This window comes from Cavia porcellus, unplaced genomic scaffold (assembly GCF_034190915.1).
Source record: "Cavia porcellus strain 051 isolate PalLab524CR breed Dunkin Hartley unplaced genomic scaffold, mCavPor4.1 scaffold_22, whole genome shotgun sequence".
NCBI lineage: Eukaryota > Metazoa > Chordata > Mammalia > Rodentia > Caviidae > Cavia > Cavia porcellus.
This window is the reverse complement of record NW_026947505.1, coordinates 23,940,380-23,955,201: the sequence shown is the minus strand read 5'-3', so window position 1 is coordinate 23,955,201 and position 14,822 is coordinate 23,940,380. Positions and strand designations below refer to the sequence as shown.

The window sequence follows — 14,822 nt, the reverse complement described above, 5'->3', positions numbered from 1 at the left end:
AAATTAAAAAAAAAAAAAAGTGGCTGGCATTACCATGCCACGAAATGTTCTATCTCGGAATTTTCACCTGTGTGTGTGTGTGTGTGTGTGTGTGTGTGTGTATAGGTAGGGGCATACCAACATGTGACTTGTTTAAAAGTCTGAGTTCACTCAGCCAAGCATGATGGTGCACGCCTGTAATCTCAGCATTTGGGGAGCTGAGACAGGAGGATCACTGCTAGTTCAAGGCCAGCCTGGGCTACAAAGTGAGTTTAAGGCCAGTCTGACCTGCATAATGAGACCTTGTCTTAAAAAGACAAAACACAAAACAAAAAGGCTGAATTCAGGTAAGCTGTATTATTTCAGGGAATATATAGTCAACATATTATTATTATTATTATTATTTTATTATTATGACTGGTCTTTTTGAGACAGGGTCTCACTATGCAGTTCAGGTTGACCTTGAGTTCACTTTGTAGCCCAGGTTGGTTTCAAACTTGCAAGGATCCTCCTGCCTCAGCCTCCCCTGTGCTGGGATTACAAGTGTGCACCACCAAACTCTGCTATTCAGCATTATTTTTACCATCCTTTATCTTAGAAATACTTGGTTTTCCAGTTAATGGAGAAAAGGTTGTAATTTATGAACTGCAGTCAATAGTGAGGAACATCTACTACCCCTCCAGAAATGCTAGATGCTTATTAAACAAAGCACTGACAATCACTTTACTTCTCATACCTATACCTAACCAGAGACTGCAACGAGCTGAAAGCAACATGCCTCACTGTAATAGGTTTAACTCATCTACCCAGAGGCAACAATTATGTAGATAACTGCTTAAAGTATAAAGTTTAAAAGCATATAATGAAAATAAAAATTTAAATTATTACTGATCTTATTTTTTAAGACCAAATCCACACCTATAAAAATATGTGTATATATTTCTGTGCCAGATACTGGTTTCTCTCACCTAGAACTAGTATGTGGGTAATGAACTTAGATTATATAGACTTTGAAAGTTAACAGCATCCTTTCATATAAATGGCTAGATTACTGCTTTGAATTTTTAATTGGGTTGAACACAAATACATTTTAGATCACATAATAAATTTCCATTATAAAAATACTATACTAAATTGAAATGTAATAGTGAAACCTTGAAAAATATCTCTTGTAGTTTTTTGCAGTTTTGATTTTTTTTTTTTTTTTTTTGGTACTGGGAATTTTGTCAGGTAGACACTGTCTCTGAGCTACCTCCCTGACCCTTCTTTCGTGCTTTTCAATGCAAAGAAATAGAAAAAGAAGAGGGGGAGGAGAGAAGAAAGGGACAGTGAGGGAAAGAAAAAGAAGTCAAAATGAATCACTAAAAACAGCAACTAAAATGTAATTATATATTCCACAAGAAATATTCCACAGACAAATACAGTACAGAACCAGAAGGAGGAAACTCATTGAATTATCATGGGAACAACTTCAAAGAAAAAAAATAGAGAAAATTTAAATCATTAAAGATTATATACACATCTGGTTATCTGATATGGCACCAGATTAATGAGGGTTAATTAGAGAAAATAAAGAATAAGCTCTGTAGCCTCATGGAACAGTGACAAATAGAATATGTTCTAAGAATTCAGCTACCATATCTCTACATGAACTCAATTTAGAAAAGGTGAGGGTGTGATTTTAGCTACTCAGGAAGCTGAAGCAGGGTGATCACAAGTTTGAAATCAGGGAAACTGAGCAAAACATTGTTGCAAAGCAAAAAATAATAAAATCAGGTGTGGTGGTGCATGCCTTTAATCTCAGCACTCAGGAGGGTAAGACAGGAAGACCACTGTAAGTTGGAAACCAGCCTGGATTATAAAGTGAGCTCAAGGCCAACCTGAAAACCTCGCAAGATGCTGTCTCAAAAAAGAAAAAAAAAAAAAGAATTAAAACTTAAAAATTAAACAAATAAAAAGAGAAAGAGATGTACCTTACTGGTAGAGTATTCTCTTAACATGCATAAGGGTTTAAACCCCTGTATCCTACCCCAAAAAGGAAGAACAAACTAAAGAAAAAGAAAAGGTGAAGGAATATAAATGGCAATCTGAATATTTACTGAGTTCCAGGTACTATTCTAAGTGTTCAGATATATTCATTCCATGACTGCATACCGCAGTGCTAAGAGGCAGGTACTCTTATCAACCTCATTTCACAGACGTGAAAACTGAGGTGCAGGGAGGGTAGCTTTAAGATAACTCATTGCCAGTAAGCAGTGGGACCAAGATCCAAATGTTCCGATTGATCCCCGCCCGTATGCCGACACTGGGACTGAATGGCCCTGTCTAGCACAACACAGAGCGGGTCACTGCAGGGGTCAGAAGACAGTGGACAACGCCTGCTGCGCCCCCAACAGTCCTCACTGCCTGTGACAGCACTGGAAGAGGGGGTTTGCTCTCCAAGGCTAGTTTAAGTCTGCTATTTATTTGGCTATCTGGAAAGGGCACAGCACAGTCTTAGAACAAGTCAGCATTGTATTTAGTTCCTGAATGCCTTGCTGTGATGGTGAGCGAATACACTTCTGCAGACAGCCTCCCAGAGCAGCAGTCCTGTGACGTGTTTATAGGTACAGAGACTGAAACACTACGGATTGTGGGCACCACAAAGGTATGAAGAAATTCTAATAAGCAAAATGCCATTACTAATTGGCTGATAACTACTAAAAGGAATTCCTTTGAAACTATTTGAGATTTGCAAATTAAACGGTAAGATAACAAAAAGTCTCCCTCCTCCCACTTCATCCACGTTGAATCTGATGAAAGTTAAAATTCTGTCAAACTCTTAGATTCAATGATTTTACTTGTTGTTTGGTGAAATTATAATTTCTGGTGCGTCAGCTGACTCATCTGTGGGCAGATGTGTGGTAGTTCCACTAAATTTATCAAGATTGTGTCTCACTGTGCAGACGATAACACTGATTCTTAGATAATGACAAGCTTTGTAAGGTAGGTGCCGGGAGGGAGCATGTGTACATTCATACAAGGGGTGTGTGTGTGTGTGTGTAAATTCTGAGGAACACCTGTGACTGACGCCTATTCTGACATAAATAACCCTTAGCAGAAGAGCGCACTGGAGTTCCTTTCACAGGGGCACAGTGCCCTCTACTGGTAGAAACACAGATTTCTGAATCTGATTTTTCTCGTTAATTTTCAGAGGCACAGCTAAGAATGTTTATGTTTTGGAACCTTTTACAATTTTTAACTGAAGAGTCTTTTTACTAGAAGAACACATTTTAGTTGAAATAGCCCACCAGCATAATGCTGTAGGCTGGAAAGGACTAAACACTACTTTTGTCCAGAAACTAATCCTGCTGGTAATGTCCAGAAGACCGTTCGTTTGTTGGTATATTATCAAATCTGTTATTTTAAAAATACTGGAAATATCTCCAATATATCTGAAAGGTTTCCAAAGCCACCAAAATAGAGTAATTATAGAATATATTTAACATAATGCTCAAAATGCTCTGAAATTTTCTTTTTAAATATTAAGGGCCCCACTTTTCATGAGTATTTTCCTTTGTTTCAAAAGTTAAAGCTTTGAGTTTTTCCTTTAAATATCAAAGTTTATAATAAGTAAAATGTAAATAGTTTTATTATAAATTTAACTTGCTGTGATAAAAGTGCCACATGAGTTATCTGACCTCAAGGCAGCCCCATCTGCAGCTTTGTACTACCATAGCACCTGCAATGACTGAAATAGTGTATGTGAATTCAAAGCATGAAGTTCATAAAAATCAACAAGAAAATTTTTAACTCTTGCAGGCAGAAATAATTTCCTTGACACTTTATTTCCATTTCTTTCCACTGTAGAAAACCAAAGAGGAAAGAATTCAAAATAACGTTTTTTAGTGATGAATACTCAAGTCGAATTTCATTCCAACAATGGGGATATACAGTTTTTCTAATCTTGTGTATTTTTCTTTTTTAACTAAGCAAAATAAAAGTAATTGAGGATTTTTTTTTTTATCAGTACTAGGGATCGAGCTCATGACCATGCGCTTGCAAAGCAGGCGCTTATGCCGCTGAGCTAAATCCCCAGCCTGGAGGATTGGTTTTTACGCTGAATAAATGTAGAGCTTGTTTCCGGATATGTTACTTACTGCCAAAATAAGAGGAAAAATGAAGACATTCCTATTTCACTTTGATAACTAAGATTTTCACATTTGTGTTTCCCCTGTTTTCTGGCAGGTCAATATTTGCTGCACTACAGATAAGGCACTGTGGTGGGCACATGGGTCCTTGCTGCTGGGGAACCAACAACTGGCAGGGAAAGCTGAGTCCCTAAGCAAGTGATTATAAAATGACATTTTAAATAGAGTTTTCATTACAAGTGATGTAAGAGTTTTGTGTAATTCTCTATCTCACCCCACGCAACACTATCACAACCCTGTTTGTGAAAACGCCCTCTCTCTTCCCTTCTTTGAGGGATCAGAGGAGATGGAGAGTCATGCTTCCAGCTCAGCTATGCAAGGAATCACCACTCACTCTTCTCTTGCTCAGCTGTCACATCGCTACAAGGTTGAGAGACACCGCCTGCAGTAGGTGCAGAGAAGTGGAGAGAGCCTCACTGCCTGTGTCTTCTCCTCTGTAGCCTGCAGGACAATGCTTCCCTCACATACAAATGACATCGGACACCACAGCAACAATTTCTTCCAACTGAATTCTAATCCTCTGGGAGAATTTATGCCTTTTAAAATATAAGCATTAAACCAAGAAATTCTACGTAAATTAAAAAAGGAATAACAGCATTTAAAACTGCCAAGGCTGTCAGGAAAATAAGGGGTGACTGAAACACCCCTCAAGGTAAGACTGGTCATGGTAATTAGGGAGCAGAATATTTTGCCCACATTAAAAAAGGATGGTGTGCTTCAGTACACATTGGAAGCATCTAGAAAGATAAGTGAGGAACTAATAGTGGTTATTTCTGTTAGTGGTTGTGAATTTATATCTTTATATCTTTTGATGTTGCTTGAATTACTTCTGGTACTGTTTTGGAACCGAGGGTCTCGCACTGCTGTGTATCCCCAGCTCTTAGCAAAACAGGATCTTGGCCTTGAACTTCCAATTCTCTTTCCTCAGTCTCCTGAGTAGCTGGGTTTCAGGCATTTACACCATATCCGCCTGAATATGGATTATTTTTTTGAATTTTTAAAATGAATCCTTTGAGTGTTTTAATACATTTTGATTGACAAAAAGAAAAATGAAAAGTAACAATTGTGCTGAGGACAGTAGAAAGAAAACAGGCGTCAGGAGACTGAGATCTTTTCCCAAAATCAGCGGGATAAAAAGCAATGGTTAAAATTTTTTGGTCAAAGGAATTAATTTGATACATTCATTTGTCAAAACAAACTGTTGATCTGACAAATCATTTTTCAAAAACACTACTGAATTAGGGAAAGTGGAGAAAGAAAATAAATGTTTTCATGAGGTGTGGGACTAATAAACCAGTTTACAAGGCGGAGGACAGAGGAAAAGAGACGAAGACAAAGAGATTCACAATGATCAAGATGTGGATGGATCAGTCACCCCAAAAGAACACCACTATTATATATCAGAAATATACAGTAAGACAAAACGAAACCAAGCACCGTCTGTTTCCACAGCCATCTTCACTAAGTTTCTTATTCATGTGGTTTATTTGAAATATCACTCCAACGTTAACACTCTAAGGAGCAGAGCAAAACGACATGTCGCCTTCACCCGTGGAAACCTGTATTGCATAAATTTCAAAAGCTTTGTTTAATGCAGAAACTAGTTAATATAGAGAATGTAGAATCGGAAGATGATGGATTTGCACAAGGCCTCAAGCTACTCAAGTGACAAGTTTTGTGCTTAAGACAGATTTCTTCATGAGGATGCCACATCACAAGGAGCCAGTTTTTTAAAAAATTGATTTTTGAGGAAAACGTAATTCAGAAACACATAACACTGCTTTAAGATGTCGACTCAAGCCAGTCTTGGTGGCTTACAGCTGTAATCCTAGATACTCAGGAGACTGAGGCAGAAGGACCACACCTTTGAAACAAGCCTGGGCAACTTTAGCCAAGTTCCTATCTCAAAATAAAACTAGCAATCAAAAGCTGGGGATGTACCTCAGTGTTATGAAGTTCTTGCTTCCATGCACAAGGCCCTGGGTTCAGTAAAAATTCTCGTATATGACTCTCCAATTAGCAACTGAACGAGGCAGAGATGAACTAGACTATGGCAACTGGGGAAGACGGCACACCAGGATGGAGCCGTGGCTACAAAGGGCCAGTGGTGGGCTGCTGCAGGCCCAATGGAGAGGCAGAGGACAGGTCTCCAGCAATGCATGTCACACAGTGACAACACAGAAGGGAAACAGAGGAGAGTAATCTAAAAAAATTCGCTAAGAGGTATCAGAGATGCATTAATTTAAAAACCTGTAGAAGAAAGCAGAAAAGAAAGCCAGAAGGATGCAACAACAGTCCCTTATTTTGTAGTGTCGCCTGAGGCTACCAAAGGCTTTTACTGATTTCGTTCTCAAGAAAAGTTCTTTTTTCTGTCAAGTACTTAATTTACTGATCAAATTATAAGTCAAATAATAAAATGGTACCAGTCTGAATTTATTCACATTTATACTAACCAAAGCTCAGTAATGCTTGAGGAGAGCCAGGTGTAATAAAAAGGCACCTCGAAGGTCAAGTTTTGGAATTTTTACCCAGCAAGTAATAAATTACACTTAGTAATTCACATGTCCTCCCACCCTGATCCCAGCACAGGCCAACAACACAGGCCAACTTCACGTATCTAATTTCTGACACAGTATTTTGGAATTTGAATTTTGAGACTAAGTTACAAGAATTAAAAAATATAGGTTCAATGGTCCACATATGACACTCAAGGTAGGAGTCCATTATTGCAAGGGAGTTTTAAACAAGGAGTCCTACAGGGAGAGTAGAAATCTTGCAGCTCTAGAAATCGGTAACACTGACATCATTATAGGAAAGACATGTGACTTAATGAGATTTGCCAGGTCCAAGCACAAACACTGCCAGCTGGATCACTACACTGACAGTATTCAGTGCTTCAAAGGGGAGCCACATGCTTCAGCATGCCACAAGAATTACTTGCACTGTAAGAAATAGTACAAAATTGGCCCAAAACATCCAGTAGCTTACTTTCTTCTTGCTCTGACTGTAGAATAAGACACCACTTTAATGTGGGCTACTGGGAAATGTCCCACCAGGAATGAACCTACTATGTGGGAAGTGAATCTAAGAAAGCTTCTTGTCAGACACAGGTGCACAGAACTGTGTGTCCTGAATCAGTAGTTATCAAAACTTAGTGTGCTAGTTAAAGACACTGAGTTCTTCTACCTGCTCCCAAAGCTTTTAGTTCAGCTGAGTCTTGGGAGGATCTCAGCCTGCATTTTAAATGAATCCTTTGAGTATTTTAATACAGGTTGTTCATGCTCCATACTTCAAGAAACACTGATGTTAAAGGTATGAGAAATCACAAAGGAGACTTTTTCTATAGTATGAGTCCACTGGGCAGTGTGCCTCTGCCCCAAGAGGGTAAATTACTAGCCACTGCATCAATCACCTATTAATGAAAATTTAACAAGGAAAACTCAATGTATGTAAGTCATTTATTATAATGAAGTTTTTGTATGCTTCTCAAAAAGGGGTCATCTTCTGAACCACTCACTCACTGGGTAACACGGTCTAGTCCCTATTAGGAGAGCGATGAAGGGAAACAAGAAAATCAGTAACAAAGGCAAAAGATAACCACCCACTTATAATCTACTAATGTAAAAATATACACAAAGGGCACTGAAGACCCAATCAGTTAATTAACTCCCTATCCTCAATTCTCCTATATGAAACTACTACTGAATTAACTTATCCTTAAACATCAGTTATTCAAATCACTTTCAGCTTCAGAACCTACACCGAGTGCTTCTTCTCTGCATATGGGCACTAGGGATGACTCAGCTCCCCACGTTATTCCAGTCTCAACCCATCAAATTTTGTTACCTATTCCTAGTAAAAATCTGCCAGCTCCTGGCAGATGAGGTTCCCACTTTGCCAACCTCTGTACTGAAGTTATACCATGCTCTAGTTGGTTTCCTACTTGGTCAGGACTCACTGACCCCCATTCCAATCTGGAATTCCTTTCACCCATTCTCTGTCTTCAAGAGAGTCCCCAAGGCAAAACCCAAGCTCATTTTCACACTAGCATTCCTTTTCTCATTGCCTGTAGCAAGCATTTCAAATCCTCGTCAAATATGGAAGCACTGGACTACGTTCAACTATCTGTTCTGTCTCACCATTCTTAATCTTTTTCACCTCCAACAACTTTCCAAGTCCAAGGCCATGACATTCACAGAATTTTCTAGTACCTCCTCCCTACCTGGTCTAGTTGATCAACAGCTACCACAGCTTAGGTATTTAATTATCAGCAAATTATATCTCAACAGATAACTATAAATTAATCCATGAAACAAATATCTGATAAACATCATAACTTTTCCTCTGTATCAGGGCTGCCCCAGGTCAGCTGCCTCTGTTCTCAACTAATCCTTCATGTCAATCCATAAAAACAAAACTGTGAATTCTCTCCCCGCTACCAGCATCTAGAGAGCTTCTTTATCACAGATTCTGAAAGGTAATCAGAACATTTGCTGCTTGCACGTCACAGGGACTGGTATTGTCCAGACTAAAAGGCCTCAGTCTTCTACTGCATGACACTAAGCTCCTGAGACTAAGGTACAGTGTAGAGTTTATTTCCTGTGTTCTATTTAGTACTGGTAGATGGAATACTAGACTCCAAACTGAAGATATCACATAATCTTCCATCATTAAAGATTTCTATCTATGATTATTCCTTACTGAAAAAAGGATGGGACTATAAACGGCAAATAAAGAGTACCTAAGAATAAACAATTCTCACAAGACCTGGTATTTATGATTTTTAAAAAATCATAGTAAAATATACATGATATAACATTTACTATCTCAATACATTTATTGTTATATTAAGAAAACTGTGTAAGTCATGCCATAATAGCAGCTAAAATATGCCATGTTTAGCTAACAAAAAACCAAAAACTAAAAAAATCCTTGCTACTTAGTTTATTTAGCTAACTCCTGAATTTGAAGCTTATTGCTATTAAATACCTTTTTTACACTATAAACATTTTATTGGTGAAAAAAACAATTGTTTTACTGTTTATATCACTTGTATTTCAGGTAGTGAAATAAAATACTGAATATTACACTTTCTAGTTACACTTTCTTATAAATGGCTCCAAACAATAACAGCAGCTAATTTCTATATAGAACGTGTTATGTATCAAGCGCTTGTTAGATGCTTTACATATATTAGTTTTTCTTGAGGTATAAATTCATATATCATAGTCACCCTTTTCAAGTGTAATTTTAAGAAGATTCCACAAAGTTGCGCAACTGTAACCATTACCTAACTGCAGGTCATTTTCATCACCCCAAAAGAAAATCTATACTTATAAGCAGTCACTATTCTCCCTTGCACTCCTGCCTTCCCAAGTCTCTGGCAGCCACTAACCTAATTTTTGTCTCTGTAGATATGCCTACTATGCATATTCCATATGAATAAATCATACAATTTATACTCTTTTGTGTCTGGTTTCTTTTACTTGGCATATTGTCAAGGTTCAACCATTTGTAGCATGTTTTAGTATCCTGTATTACTCTTTAGGTCCTTGAAACAAACACAATAATTGATATCATTTTACATAAACAACAACATAAAGTAATGACTCTCTCTAAATATACTCACTGTACTTCTATGGAGATGTATAAGCTACGAATGTGGTATTAATTACATACAAACTTGCAGAGTGTATATTTTTTATAATGTGCTGTTAGGTAGGTTTATGACCATGAGTAAAAATCACACTCTAAATTTTATCTTGTATAAAAATATAGCCAATAATTTCTATAGTGCTTTCAAGCTCTAAATTCCAGTTGTTTTTAGAAACATTAAGGGTTTATTTTTCAACTCTGAACTAATGCTCCATCTTTCAAAATAATTTCAATACTGATTAATAACCACAACTGGTATCTCAATATACTGTACAGATTTGGGCTTCTAAAGTATATAATAGTATGCTTGTGGACATTGTCAAGGAAGCATAGTTAGTAGTTTCTCTTCCAAGTGCTCTTATTTAAGTCAGCCTCATAAAGAATCCAAACAGCTGGATAAGTTTAGAGATATAAGCTCTAAAAGAACTTTGAAGAGAGTCTCAAAAGCCATCCTGAGGAACGCAGAGTGTTCACCAACTGTGTGGTATAAAAGATCCAAACACCAAGTGCTTCAGGGGGCTTTGGGTTTGTCACTTACACCGCTGTGCAGGAGGTAGACGCAACCAGGAATGCAAGTGGATGGAAGAGTTATGGAACCAAAGACAGCTGTCTTAAAAGAAGATTCTCAAAGACCAGGGGCTCACCTAACTGTGAAGATGTTTGTTGGTGGCATTAAAAAAAAAGATACTGAAGAACATCACCAATGAGATTATGCTAAACAGAAATGACTGAAATTATGGCTGATCAGGCAGTGGCAAGAGGAGGGGCTTTGCTTTTGTAACTTTTGATGAGCATGATCTGTGGATAAGATTATCATTCAGAAATATCATAATCTGAATGGCCACAACTGTGAAGTGTGACCACTCTGTCTAAGCAAAAGATGGCTAGTGTTTCATCTAGACAGAAAGGTGGAAGCAGTTCTATAACTTTTGATGGTGGCCATGACAATTTTGGTTATGGAGGAAACTTCAGTGGTCAAGGTGGCTTTGGTGGCAGTTGTGGTGGTGGTGGAAATGGTGGCAGTGTGGACGGCAACAATGATTTTGGTAATAATGAAAGCAATTTTGGAGGTGTGGAATCATGTGAAATCACAATGATTTTGGCAAGTGGAATAATATTCAAATTTTGGACCCACAAAGGGCGGAAATGTTAGAAGCACCAGCTCTGGAGCTGGAGGCCACACTTTGCCAAACAGTGAAATCAAAGTGGCTATGATGGTTCCAGCAGTAGTAGCTATGGCAGTGATGGAAGGTTTTAATCATTCCCGGGATACAAAGTTTAGCAGGAGCTGGGGTACTTATGCCACTTAGCTCAGTGGCATAAGTACCTGCTGACAAGTACAAGGTCCTGTGTGATTCCTGGTACCAAAACAAACAAACAAAGCTTAGCAGGAAAGGAGAGCCAGAGAAGTCAGGCAAGTTACTAGTTACAGCAGATCTGTGAATTAAGCCAAGTGGCAGCAGGGTCTAAAAAGTGGACATGTTTTAGACAACACTCATGTGTATGGACAAAAAAACCTCGAGGACTATAGTTGTGACTAAATGTTTAACAGGTAATTTAGTTCCCAATCTTGGAGAGTATAAAGCATCCCAACAAAGGATTTTTTTTTTTTTTTTGTCTTTTTCGTTTTTATCGGTACCTGGGATCGAACTCACGACCGCCTGCTTGCAAGGCAGGTGCTTATGCCGCTGAGCTAAATCCCCAGCCCTTCAACAAAGGATTTTAATCTGCATTCTTTTTCAGTTCCTATGTTGCTGACTGCTAAATGTAACAGCCTGAGCTTGATGCTGAATCAGTATCTTTTTAAAATACAAGTATAAAATGTCAAGCAAAGCAGCATGGTAATAATATATTTCATACTGTGAAAATAAATGGATTTATTTACATGTACACTAAATATGATTTGTTTTATTACAACAAATCAGAAAGTAAGATACATTCTTTTAGGGCTATAGAAAGATTTTTATAAAGTTTTTCTCAAAAGATCATCTCTGGCACATGAGGACACTTGTGTGAGGAATTATGAATCAGTTCTTGGCAAACTTATCTGGAATGCATATTACAGAATATTTCAAATTCATTGTAAACTTGCCAGCAGCAGCCAGTAATCTTTTTTGGTATTTTGTGAAAAGGATGGGCTGGTTTATTAAAAATTATTTGCCAGCATGCTTATCTATATGTCTGCCCTAGGCAGTAGTGTAGATGTGAACAGCAGTGACAGGATAAGACACCCTAATTAAATACTGCCTGTGTTTCAAAAATAGAAGCTGAGTTGCTCAAGAATATAAATGGCAAATATGATACACAGAGGCTGAAGAAAGAAAGCATTAAAGCAGTCTGTTGGATATATTTATTATAATCAATGGTTCATCAGAAATATTATAAAGATGTGTCTCAAGAGGACTTCTGGGAAGATGACAGGGCAGTAAGCAGCAGTAACTCAACCTCAACAAGATTCGGAATCCAGACACTGGAAAATAACGTCCTGGGAAAGAAAAGGAGGGAGGCAGATGCCCTAGGACCAGAAAGGGAAAACAGGAGCACACAGAAACAGTCAAGAGACGGACCTCATTGCAGAAGGAGGAGAAGGTAAATTGTGCTTTCTCCCCGGCTCCCAGCTCTCAGCATCAGAAAGGATAGAATCTACAGAGACACAGTGAGGGCGGATGACTTGAGTCCTCCAGGGAAAGATACACCAGTGGAATGAAGCAGTGGATGCTCTCTGCTACGACGTCTGGTGAATGACTACAGTCCAGGAAACTGCTTCCCTGGAGAGGGTGCTTGGTAGGCATCACTTTTGAGGAGGAGCCAAGTGAACCTGGCACTCAGTGGCTGGCTGAGAGACAACCAAATCCAAGGTTGGGGAGCTATGGTAGGCCATCGAGACACAACCAGAATGCTGTGGGCTGAATGACTCTGGCCCCAACCCCACAATCAGAGGCCAGGATCAGCCTTAACTCCTGTGGATTTGAAAACACTACAATCAGCACCCTGCCCTAATCCTACTGCTGGAATTATCAGGCACAGATCTAGGCTGCCTCCTTGTAGACCAGTGACATCAGTCACAGTATGAATTGAATACCACCATAAAACTGCAGACCCCAGAAGATAACCATAAGCTAGAAATCAGAGAAATTTCTTTTTGTTTGTTCTTATTTTTCTGTTTTTGTTTTTTTTTTACAAGTATAAACATTGTTTTTCGATTTGTTTTGTTCTTGCCTTTTTGTTTTCCTTTTTTCTTCTTCCTCTTCTTTCTTTTTCTCCTGTCTTCCTCACTAGTTTCGGAAGCTTGGGTAATCTTCCTTTGTCCTTCAGATATGTTTCTAATCTCTTTCTCTTATTTCTCCACTTTTCCTTTTGTCTCTTTTAAATTTTCTCACCTTAGGGTATATCCCATTCTATTGAGAGGACACCTATTTACTATATAATTTTCTGATCTTTCTGAACTATATTTGCTATATATAATTTTCTGAACTATTCTTCCTTGTATGTCAATACAAGGGTCATAAACAATTCCATAGTTTGGTTCTAAAGAACTGGGTGCTAGGCCTAACAGGCAGCAACCTTTTATCCCTAATAAACAAGAGGTAGGATCTTGGGGCAGACTAAAAAGTCAGAAACACCTAGAAGACATTTCTGAAAAGTTGTTATTTTCCAAAGGTCTCATTACTAGAAATAAAGCGACATAACAAAGCAATTTACAAGCATCAATGCAAAACAAATTTATAAAAGAAAAGACAAGAAAGGAAAAGAAAATGAGAAAACATGGAAGCAACATGCAACCCCAGACTTTCAGTCAGCCCAAGGAAGATCTGGCAGGCACTGAGGTATAAAAAAATCAAAAGCCACCCAGCTACACTTTTGGTAACAGTGGAAGTAATAAAGCAAATGAATGAGTCTGTAGGGGAAAAAAAGAGAGAGAAGTAATTACACAGGTAACTAAAGAGATGACCATAATGAAGGACACAGCTAGTGAATCTAGAATAAACACAATTTTTAAAAAATAAAGGAGCTTAGGAAAGTGATGAAACCATGAGTGACCAACATAGGAAAGAATAGGATTGCATAAAACAGAATCAAATCCATAGTGAGGAGATTAAAAATTCTATTGAAAGTATATGCAGTAGAATCAATTAATGTAAAGAGACTCTCAGAAATAGAAAACAGGGTTGTGGTTAGCAACAATCAAAATAGCAAGGGACCATGAAAAATTAATTTAACAGCTGCTAGATGATACAATAAATAATGTAAGATTAATTGGAATCAATGAAAAATCAGCACAAAGGACATAAAAACCTATTCACAGAAGTAATGGCATAAAACTTCATAAGAAGGAAAAAAATTTAACATGGACATAAGTGAGGCATACCAAGATCCAATTAGCCATGATCAGGAAAACAAAACAAAAAAAACCAACAACAACAACAAAATCAATGCATATAAGACTCCAAAAATTCACCACAGGAACAGACTATTAAAAGCAATATTGTAGAAACTAAAAAATCACCTATAAAAGAAAACTCATCAGAATCACACCAGACTTCTCATCACAAACTCTCAAATCATAGAGTTTTTTGTGAAGTGTATTAAGCCCTAAAAGAAAACAACCTCCAAACCACACTGATGTACCCTGTAAAATTATCTTTCAAATCTAGAGAAACAAATACTTTCATGATAAAGAGCAACTGAAGAAGTTCATGACCACCAAATCAGCACTCCAAAACATTGTGAAGGATACTCCAGGAAAAAAAAAACAATGGAGACAACAATTCTATGAATCTCAATAGAATGAATCCACCAGGGAGGCAAGCAATTAAAAAGAGAAAGAGAGAACAACAGGAAAATAGTATGACAAGGATAAGTCAATATATGTATCAGTTACAACTATCAATGTAAGGGATCTCAATTCACTTATTGAAAGAAACAGATTGGAAGAATGGATCAAGCAACAAAATCTAACAATGTACTGCACACAAAAAACAAATTTAACTCAAAAAG

The 14,822-nt window shown here is 37.8% G+C and overlaps 1 protein-coding gene and 1 long non-coding RNA gene across 7 annotated transcripts in view; one reads left to right on the top strand and one right to left on the bottom strand.

Moving 5' to 3' along the window:
- Positions 1-14,822, bottom strand: part of Scaf8 (SR-related CTD associated factor 8) — a 232,920-nt gene that overhangs the window by 100,340 nt on the left and 117,758 nt on the right. The gene's annotated exons all lie outside the window — the stretch shown is intronic.
- On the top strand, positions 2,284-9,633 carry LOC134472075 (uncharacterized). Its single transcript, XR_010041899.1, has 2 exons — positions 2,284-2,626; positions 4,207-9,633. It is a non-coding gene; the product is annotated as an uncharacterized LOC134472075 (long non-coding RNA).